Below are 11,648 nucleotides of genomic sequence, written 5' to 3'. Positions count from 1 at the left end.
GCGGCTAGGCTAATAACAGTACACCGGGCACTATGTGGCATGTCCCTATCGTGCTGCTGCTGCTGTTTTGGGCAGTAAGTGAATCAGTTTGCAACAACCTTCAAGGTGGATCCTTATCAACAGCATGCAATGGGCTTAATTTTGAGTTTTTGTTGTCGCTACAATCCAGTGGCGACGTGCTCCCGAGCGGGTTACCGGAGGAGGTGAGGAGAGAGTACCCGATCATCGGTACGAGAACACGGAGGAAACGGGGCAAACGTGGAGGTGTCCGGCAATGGCTTCGGAAAAGGGGTAATAAACCGCCGCTCCCGTCCATGATTCTGAGTAATGTTCGATCTCTGCCCAGTAAAATGGATGAACTTCGCCTCAACTGTCGCTATAGTCACGCGTACAGGGAGTCCTGCATTGTGGTTTTAACTGAGTCGTGGCTTCGGGAAGATATACCGGACAGTTTAATTTACTTTGAGGGGTTCTCGTGTGTGCATGCAGATAGAACCCTGTCATCTATGTTAAGGAGACGTGGTGTAAACAGTACTCAACTAGAGTGCAAATGTGTGACCCAGACTTGGAGTTACTGTGCGTGTTAACGCGACCATTCTATTTACCCCGCGAAATTGGAAATGTCATAATTATTGCAGCGTATGTTCCACCGAACGGTAACGCAAATAAAGCTGCCAGTCGCTTGGCAGAATGTGTGCACAGTCAGCTGCAACGCACTCCAGGGGCTGCTGTCTTCATACTGGGGGACTTAAACCATTGTCGCCTTGAGCGAGCGCTCCCTGGCTTCCACCAGTATATTAAATGTAAAACACGAAACATCCTGGATAAATGTTTTGGCAACATCAAGAGTGCATTTAGAGCTAAAGCACTCCCACCCCTGGCAAATTCAGATCATGCCACTGTCCACTTGATGCCCACATATAAAACTGTGCTCAAGTCCTCTATGGCACTACACAAGATTGTGTTACAGAGGACTGTGTGGAAACTCTGAGAGGGTGTTTCTCCTGTACGGACTGGAGCATCTTCCACAGCCTGGAGTTGAATGAAGCCACAGAGACTATTACGGATTATATACATTTTTGGGTGGATATTGTGGTGCCAAAAAAAGATATTGTGGTTTTCCCAAACAATAAGAGTCATATAACCAAGGAGGTGAAAGCCAGTATCAACAAAAAGCGAATGGCATTTAGAGACAAAGACAGAGCTGCAGTAGCCCAGGCCCAGAAGGAACTTAATGTTGTGCTGGCCAATGCACGGAAAAGGGAACGGGACCGCTTAGAACATGGGCTTAAGTCCTTGGACAACAAAAAACTCTGGGACTCTATGAAAAGGATGATGGCATGAACATAAACAAACAGCAATTAATTACAAGGAATGATGACGATTTTGCCGACAACTTAAATGATTTTTTCTTGAGATTTAACAGGGAGAATGATGTTGAGTGTGAACCAGTAGCTGATTTGGGGCATGCATCTGAAATGAGTAGCTCTAATATTGATCAGCAATGTATTCAAGCCATTTTTAGTAACGTGTCTTCTACCAAAGCTGCAGGACCGGACGGCCTGTCAGCTTTTTTACTGAAAAACTGTGCACAGGAACTTTCAGAGGCATGGTGCCCTATTTTCCAAATGTCAGCTTTGAGTTGTTCTGTTCCTCTATGCTGGAAGCGGTCGACCATTATACCCATACCAAAAATTTCAGCCCCGGCCACTAATAAAGATTACGGGCCGTGGCTTTAACCAGCATTGTTATGAAATGCTTTGAGAAGGTAATGGTCAATAGACTGAAGTTGGAAGTGTCCAAGTCTCTTGACCCGATGCAATTTGCATATAAGCAGGGACTTGGCACTACAGATGCCATTGTGTGTATGTCACACATGATTTACAAGCACTTAGAGAATGCTGATTGTTACGCACGTGTGTTATTTGCTGATTTCTCGTCAGCCTTTGACACAGTTCGCCCTCATCTTTTAGTCCAAAAACTGAGAGATCTTAATGTTAGCTCCTCCCTTGTTAGGTGGTTTTACTTTTTTTTTAACTAATAGGTCACAGCAAGTTAGAGTAAACAACTCCTTGTCTAAAGCACAATCCTGCAGTACAGGAGTACCTCAAGGGGCTGTAAGCTCTCCCATTCTTTTCACCCTATACACCAATGGCTGTAGGAGCATAAATCCAAGCAACAAAATCTTGAAATTCTCAGACGACACAATTATTGTGAGCTTACTTTCAGCTGGTGAAAGTCCGTCAGTTTATTTAATGAAATTGACTCCTTTCAGTCTTGGTGTGAGGAGCACCACTTGACTCTAAATGGGCTTAAAACCAAAGAAATGGTCTTTGATCCAAAAAGACTCCTGCCCCATGAGTAATCATTGGAGGCAGGGAGATAGAACAGGTGGAGTCAGTGAAATATCTGGGCGTCTACGTGGATAATCTTCTGAGGTGGAATGTGCATGTGGATTTCTTATGTAAGAAATTTTCCCAAAGACTCCACTTCCTCAGAAGACTTAGATTGTTTGGTGTGAGCACCCGAATCATGGCTTGTATTTATAATGCGGTGCTGGAGAGCCTTATTAGATATGGAATAGTGGCCTGGTTTGGCTCACTCACAGTGCAGGGTAAAACCAAAATAGGACAGCTTGTAAAAAACGCAATGAAAATTATAGGACAGAAGGAGTTTCATTCTCTCCAGACAATTTTTGAAACCTCTGTCCTGGCACAAGCCAAAGCCATAACCAGAGAACCCTCCCATCCACTGCACAGTGAATATACTCTGCTACCTTCTGGGAGGCGCTATCGAGCGATCAGGCACCACAGTAACAGGTTTAAACTGTCTTTTGTTCCCATGTCAGTGGTTTTGTTAAATAAGACAAGACAGTTTTTTTATTTAATTCTTGAATTGTAATTATATTATTTATGGGGCACGTGCAATATACTGAAGTCACTTTATTTGCAAAGGCATTTTACTTGGGATTGTGCAATATCATGAAATGGTCATATTCCTTTTGTTGAAATTGTGCAGACCAGCTGACTGCTGTAATGTTGTCTGTGTGTTCGGAGGTTAAATGTTGTGAATGTTGTTTATGTGTTAAACAACATTGTGAGACCAAGAGAAATTTCCCCTGTGGGGACAATAAAGTTTAACCTAACCTAAAATAAACAAAGGCAACAATACAACGACAAACAAATAATTACACACAAACATATCTACACGCACACACGAACAACCAATCAGACCACACACACACACACACACACACAAAAAGGTCTATCACTCTCCCATTAATACTACCATACAAAATGAATAAAATGAATTGTTATGAACAAATGGAATCAAAAACAGTTACATATGTTCTTAAGGTGTTGTACAAGGGCACCTTTAAATACAGACAAAGGGGTTATAGAGCAGATAGAGGAAGGAAGGCTGTTCCAATCATAGGGCGCTTTATGTCTAAATGAAAATTTTTCCAGTTTCCTTATTAATTGGTGGGACAACAAAAAAAGATTGAGCTGCATGTGTTGTGTGGGCCGCTGAAGAGGAGGTACTGCTGGCCCACCACCAGAGGGCGCCCTGCCTGAAGTGCGGGCTTCAGGCACGAGAGTGCGCCGGAGCAACCGGCAGTGACAGCCGTCACTCATCAACAAGCACCAGCTGTCACTCATCATCAACCACATCTCCATAAAAGCCGGGAAGCATCTTCACCTCACTGCCGAGAAATCGTCTACCGATCAGGTAAACACTCAGCCGTGGTTTTGTGTCATACAACTTTCTGAACATTGCAGGCGTACCTGTTTGACTGGTCAGCAGCTGGAAGCTGGGAGGAGACGACGTCTTCGCTCCTCGGATAAGTAGTCCTTCAGGCGCTGCACGTTTTTGTTCCTGTGTGACTGTGATTGAGAGGTGGAGGTGTTTCCCACCCTTTCTGACTGTTTGCTGGGTGTTCACGCACCCACCATCACCTGTCTGTTCTTCCTGCCAGCAGTACCCGATCTGACAGCCGGAGGCAGTGGCCACCTGGGGACCCAGCGCTTGGTGGCTCCGGGGTGCTTCAGATCCGGTGGCAGTGGAAAGCGTGTGGGATCCGGCTCTTTTCTGGACGGGCGCTTTCTATCCTCGAGCCTGCCCACACGTCACCGTGACTTATTGACTGTTGATCTCAATTGTGTTGTCTGTTGCTCTGTTGTGCACATTCACAACATTAAATTGTTATATTTTGGCTTATTCCATTGTCCATTCATTTGCACCCCCTGTTGTGGGTCCGTGTCCCTACACTTTCACAACAGGATTTCTCGGCCAGCGTCATGGATCCCGAGGGGCGTCAACCATCGATTGAACCGCCAATGGAAACACAGGGTGCACAGGCGTCGGCAGGAGGCGTGTTGAGTGAGCTGCAGCACATCTTAACCGCCTTCACTGCTCGGTTGGACTTAGTAACCGAGCAGAACGTTATACTCAATCGGAGGATGGAGGCTCTCACCACCCAGGTGGAAGCGCGCACTCAGGGCGCTGCTGCAGCACCTCCTCCAGCTGACCGAGCACTAGATACAGACATTCCAGTGGTGATTCAACGAACCCCCTCCCCATCCCCTGAAGCATACATAAGCCCTCCGGAACCGTACGGAGGTTGTGTCGAGACGTGCGCGGACTTCTTAATGCAGTCTTCGCTCGTCTTTGCACAACATCCCGTCATGTACGCGTCAGATGCAAGCCAGGTGGCTTATGTCATTAATTTGCTTCGAGGAGAGGCACGCGCCTGGGCTACGTCGCTCTGGGAGCAAAATTCACGGCTCCTAACGACATATACTTGTGTTTGGTGTTTGATCATCCCAATAGAGGCGAGACCGCTTCGACTGTGCTGCTGTCAATGAGACAGGGACGTCGGAGTGCAGCCGAGTATACAGTCGACTTCCGCATCGCGGCTGCGAGGTCCGGCTGGAATAACGCTGCACTCCGTGCCACCTTCATAAACGGACTGTCTCCGGTCCTGAAGGAGCACCTGCTGGCTAAGGATGAGCCGCGGGATTTTGACGGGCTTGTCGACCTGGTCATACGGTTAGAAGAACACCATCGGGAGCGGGGCGAAGGGCATGGCCGGGCACAAGCCGTCCCTCTTCCTTCCGGGTCCGAAAGGGTGCCGCCGTCCCCACGCTCCACAGGCGGAGAGCTCCTTGGAGCAACAGCTCCCCCTGCTGACGAAGCTATGGACACGAGCAGGGCTAAAGTAAAATCACATGACAGACAACGGAGGCTGGCTCGTGGAGAATGTTTTTTCTGTAGCTCTAATGAGCACATACAAAGAAACTGCCCCAAGCGGTTAAACTTCAACGCCCGCCCTTAGAGACTGGGTTAAGGGTGGGCCATAACATCCACGCGGGGAGAGCCCGTAGATCCGCATGCATCCCAGTGACGATGCTTTGTGGGGATCTTACCCTTCACGCTCCAGCACTGGTGGACATGGGGTCTGAAGGGAATCTGCTGGACAGCAGATGGGCCAGGGAGGTAGGGCTCCCTCTAGTGGCTCTACCTTCCCCATTGAAGGTACGGGCACTAGATGGCACCCTTCTCCCATTAATCACACACCAAACACCACCTGTGACTTTGGTGGTGTCTGGAAATCACAGGGAGGAGATTGGGTTCTATGTAACACCTTCTACCTCCTGAGTGATTTTGGGATTTCCATGGATGTTAAAGCACAATCCCCGGATTGATTGGCCATCTGGGGTAGTGACGCAGTGGAGCGACACCTGCCACCGGGAATGTTTAGGATCCTTGGTTCCACCCGGTGTGACAGCTAATGAGGAGGTTAAAGTCCCCCCCAATCTGTCGGCGGTGCCGGAGGAGTACCATGATCTTGCTAACGTCTTCAGCAAAGATCTGGCACTCACTCTTCCCCTGCACCGTCCGTATGATTGTGCCATTGATTTGATCCCAGGCGCTGAGTACCCAGTCCAGCAGGTTGTACAACCTCTCTCCTCCTGAGCGCGAATCAATGGAGACCTACATCCGGGACTCCTTAGCTGCCGGGTTGATCCGGAACTCCACCTCCCCGATGGGTGCAGGTTTCTTTTTCGTGGGCAAAAAGGACGGCGGACTCCGTCCATGCATAGACTACAGAGGGCTGAACGAAGTCACGGTTCGCAATCGATACCCGCTGCCTCTGCTAGATTCTGTGTTCACGCCCTTTCATGGAGCCCAAATCTTCACCAAACTAGATCTTAGGAATGCGTATCACCTGGTTCGGATCCGGAAGGGAGACGAGTGGAAGACGGCATTTAACACCCCGTTAGGTCATTTTGAGTACCTGGTCATGCCGTTCGGCCTCACCAATGCGCCCGCGACGTTCCAGGCATTGGTTAATGATGTCTTGCGGGACTTCCTGCACCGGTTCGTCTTCGTATATCTGGACGACATCCTCATCTTCTCCCCGGATCCTGAGACTCATGTGCAACATGTACGTCAGGTCCTGCAGCAGTTGTTGGAGAACCGGCTGTTTGTGAAGAGCGAGAAGTGCGAGTTCCACCGTACTTCTTTGTCCTTCCTGGGGTTCATCATATCCTCCAACTCTGTCGCACCCGATCCGGCCAAGGTAGCGGCGGTGAGAGATTGGCCCCAACCGACAAGCCGTAGGAAGCTGCAACAGTTCCTCTGCTTTGCAAATTTCTACAGGAGGTTTATTAAGGGCTATAGCCCGGTAGCTAGCCCCCTGACGGCCCTGACCTCCACTAAAGTCCCCTTCACCTGGTCGGATCGGTGCGAAGCCGCGTTTAAGGAGTTGAAACGTCGGTTCTCGTCTGCACCCGTTCTGGTGCAGCCCGATCCCAATCACCAGTTTGTTGTCGAAGTGGATGCCTCTGACTCAGGGATAGGAGCTGTGTTGTCCCAGAGCAGAGAGTCCGATAAGGTTCTCCATCCTTGTGCCTATTTTTCCCATAGGTTGACCCCGGCAGAGCAGAACTACGACGTCGGCAATCGGGAACTCCTAGCAGTGAAAGAGGCTCTTGAGGAGTGGAGACACCTGTTGGAGGGAGCTACTGTGCCCTTCACGGTTTTCACGGACCATCTGAACCTGGAGTACATCCGGACCGCAAAGCGTCTGAACCCCAGGCAAGCCCGCTGGTTCTTCTGGTGTTTTGACTTCCGGATCACCTACCGCCCCGGGACCAAAAATCAGCGATCTGACGCCCTGTCCCGGGTCCACAAAGAGGAAGTCAAGGTCGAGCTGTCAGATCCACCGGAACCCATCATCCCCGAGTCCACTATCGTGGCAGCCCTCACCTGGGACGTGGAGAAGACCGTCCGGGAGGCCCTGGCACGGAACCCGGACCCGGGGACCGGCGCAAAGAACAGACTTTACATCCCACCAGAAGCCAGAGCTGCAGTCCTGGACTTCTGTCACGGGTCCAAGCTCTCCTGTCATCCTGGGGTGCGAAGAACCGTGGCAGTGGTCTGGCAGCGCTTCTGGTGGGCGTCTATGGAAGCCGACGTCCAGGAGTACGTCCAGGCCTGCACCACCTGCGCCAGGGGAAAGGCAGACCACCAACGGGCACAGGGACTCCTCCAGCCGTTACCTGTGCCCCACCGCCCCCGGTCCCACATCGGCCTGGACTTCGTCACGGGCCTCCCGCCATCCCAGGGCATGACCACCATCCTCACGATAGTGGACCGGTTCTCCAAGGCGGCCCACTTCGTGGCCCTCCCGAAGCTCCCGACGGCCCAGGAGACTGCAGACCTCCTGGTCCACCACGTCATACGTCTGCATGGGATTCCATCCGACGTCGTCTCTGACCGTGGTCCCCAGTTCTCCTCACAAGTCTGGAGGAGTTTCTGTAGGGAACTGGGGGCCACCGTGAGCCTCTCGTCCGAGTACCATCCCCAGACTAACGGACAGGTAGAGCGGGCCAACCAGGAATTGGAACAGGCCCTTCGCTGCGTGACCTCAGCGCACCCGACGGCCTGGAGCAACCATCTGGCCTGGATCGAGTACGCACACAACAGCCAGGTTTCATCTGCCACCGGCCTCTCAGAAAAATTAAAACAATTAATTGACTGATAAAGTAGCTTCAATTGATATATAATTTTATTTGTAACAGACTGAATATGGTCTGTAAAAGAAAGAGAAAGATCAAGCCAAAGACCTAAATATTTAAACTAAACATAGCAATGGTTTCCACATTTATGTGATCAGAACTTCCAGAATTATTCTGACTATGTGAAATAATGTTCAGAAATAAATTTCAAAGCCTGGGTGGTCTGTCAGCCTGAATCCAGATTCAAAAATCTGAAAGTCTCCACACTGTTTGGCACAAGTTAATGAGTTTACATTGTTAAAGCAAAAATGTTGTTTGTTTTAAAACAGGTGAACTTGTCCTTTAAATTACTTTTTATAATCTGCTATATGCACCAGAGGTACTTGTCATGGTTCTGAAAAACAAGGGGGAGCAAGAGAGCTGCAGGGGTATCAAGTGTCAAATCACCCTTCATGTACTCTCATCTATCATGGGTAATTGTAGACACAAGGTGTCACTGGGCAACAAAACGAACACATTAAGAACTCTGCATGACAGAGTGCTGCAGGGATCCGTAGAGGCTCTAATGTTTTTTCAGGTCTATGTGAGTGACATGGGAAACAGATTCCATGAAGTTTTCCTGTACTGATGAGCTTTCCCTCGCCATCCAAGCACAGAACTTCAGTGACATCAACAGCCAGCCCCTTCACAAGATCTTAGATTAGTGTAGGGGTACTTGTGCCTACGTCCACAACCACCCAAAACAACTGTTATTTCTTTCCATCAATCACTTGGAAACCACAAGCTCAAGGTGTCTTTCTGTGGATCCTATGCTTCCTCCCTTCACACAGCCGGCCTTGCCTGTGTCTGTTCTGTGCCTGAGTATTGTTATTATGTGTTGGACAAAAGTCATGACACCAAATGCATTGACACAATCCTGAACTGAGCAACGGGAATGATCAGTGGCACAGTGAAATTCACTGGCATGCAGTGGCTCCCTTTCCTGTAATTTGAAGAGTTCTATCCCTTCTTCCAGTATATAGTCGCCTGTCTCTCCCGCACTTTTCTGCTCTGGGTGTGAAATGTTTAGTTATTCCTCGGCCTCCTTTAGCAGTAATGGTACTTGTAATAAGTGTAGCTTATTCGTAGCTTTGGAGGCCAGGCTGGGTGAATTGGAGACTCGGCTCCGCACAGTGGAAAATTCTACAGCTAGCCAGGCCCCTGTAGTCAGTGCGGACCAAGGTAGCTTAGCCGCCGTTAGTTTCCCTCTGGCAGATCCCGAGCAGGCGGGAAAGCAGGCCGACTGGGTGACTGTGAGGAGGAAGCGTAGCCCTAAACAGAAGCCAGTCAGTGTATATTTACATTCTAAACTGAAAAACCTGAATTTTGACAGCATAATCCAGTGAAGGATCGAGGCCCCCCTCATTTGAATTTGACCTATTTTAAAGATCTTATCATATCATTTGCTCAGTAGTACCTTTATGGATATATTTCAGAAAATGAAAGTATTAAAATTTGTATTATAGTGACTAACCTGGATTTGTGGCCATGCAGGATCCAGCTTGGGTTCTTCACTTTGTGAAAGAAACTGCAGCAGGAGGATTAGAGGATGGATTCAACGCCCTGAACATGTGTGCAGCAAACTGTGAGAAAAAAAGGTCAAAGTTATTATTTCAATATTCAACTGACAAAAATATACAACAACAGTCATGTTTGGTTTCTAATTGATTTTGAGGTCATCCTCAGTCTTAGAATACGATCTGCAGAGGAGCAGAAGCTCCATCGAACAACCAGTAAATTTGTAATCCTCGGCTGTACTGACCATGCTCACAATCTCTGGGTATAGACACTCTGAGATGATGGTCCTTTTGTGTGTGATGTAGGAAGACAGTTGATTCAGCATCATCTCCTTCATCTGACAATCGAGGAAGTACGTTTCTGGGTCACCGTAAAAGTCATAAACCTCGGAGCATTGCTCCAGCAGTTCTATGATGATCTCCTCCTCACCTGAGGAGGCAGAAAGAGAAAGAGTGAGACGGGTAAAGAGGAGACGAGGAGGAAAAAAGTCAAAGGTCAAATGAATAAAATGGTGAAGAATACAGGAGCCATGTTTAAAAAGAGGAAGAGAAAGGAGGGGTGTTTCCAGTGCACACTAGGACCAAGTCTGGCATCTATTACACCCATCATGTCTGTGCACACATACGCAGCACTACACGTGATGTCACACTGCATCCAAAATCTAGCAGGTTTCTTCTGCAGAACTCTACTTACGTGTTGGTGGGCAGATCTTCTGCTGTTCTTCAATGTTCTTCTTGATTTGCTCTGATTCTTGGATGTCAGGTTCTTCTTGACAACCAGATTCAGCAACCTAGCCAGAGAAACAAAAAGAACAATCAGGTGCACGTCTCCTCTGATTCCTCACTCATTCTTCTTTGACTTCAGTGTTGGTTGTAAAATTAGGAGCATCAGAACATAACCAGAAAAAACGGCATCAAATCTGAGTATACGCTGTTGTGCATCTCTGCTAAAAAACTCACTTCTGTCTTAGTCATGTGTTCTCTTTCTGCATGTATTTATGTATATGTAATATTTGAAGCTGTACAGCTACATTCACTCTAACTATTTCTATACATGATGAACAGTCCATGTATCTGTATGTGCTGCATATTTGCAGTGTTTCTTTATTGTCCGAGCTCAAATTGCTGCAACTTATGTGACAGAAAATACAGAGCATGAAACTCGTAGTGAGTGCACTTACATCTTTGTTAGACAATGCAGGTGAAGACGTCTCCACATCTGACTGATGGGGGGAGGACAGTTTGGAACTTGGGGGATGTATCCAAATGTCATCCTTCTTCTCCTTGATCTTGTCATCCTGCAGAAAAAGTAAACACGATCTATAATCTTCCACTGTTCAGTAGTTTTGTATTGGTTTTTGCAAATAACTAAATCCAAAATAAATAAATCTTTGTGTAAATTGTTTTGAGTTTGTCTCAGTTTTCACTGCTTCCTTTTTTACAATACAAATTGTTACAATTGTGGTTTATATATAAATTATTTTTTTTAAGTCAGTAAAGTTTCCCAGATGTGGTCTGATCTGTCCAAACTGTCAATGAGGCTCAGTGCACTTGAACCAGTGGACCAGTCTGTCTCTGTGGACCCATCAAAGTGGAACTAATAAGTCAATGCTTCCTGCAGACAATAATTCCTGCTTCATAACAAACTGCACCCCCACCCCCTCAGGAAATATTAACAGGAATCTGTGTGCAAACAGACAGGTTTTTTTTGTCTGTGATAAAAGATATTTAAGTTTCAAAAAACAAATTAATAAACTGTACATTAGAAGCTGAACTCACCACTTGTTTTTTGTGACGTGTCGCCTGAACAGCAGGTGGAGTTTCTTCACTGTAGGGAGAACAAAATGGCAAGTTTAAAAAAAGGTTATTTTATATTCGAATCACATGTGAATACAAATAAAATGTATTTTTTTAATCATATATTTTTGTCAAACCATTTATTCTTCACCTTGTTCTTCAGGGGCACTCAGACTGGCTGGAAGTAGTCGGCAGGTTTAAACCTTCCCCTGGTAACAGCAACATATTTTCCATCATTCTTCAAGTCTTGTGGATCTTTCACAAGCTGTCC

Source organism: Thalassophryne amazonica, chromosome 19 (genome assembly GCF_902500255.1).
Source record: "Thalassophryne amazonica chromosome 19, fThaAma1.1, whole genome shotgun sequence".
NCBI lineage: Eukaryota > Metazoa > Chordata > Actinopteri > Batrachoidiformes > Batrachoididae > Thalassophryne > Thalassophryne amazonica.
Note: the sequence above shows the minus strand (reverse complement) of the source record.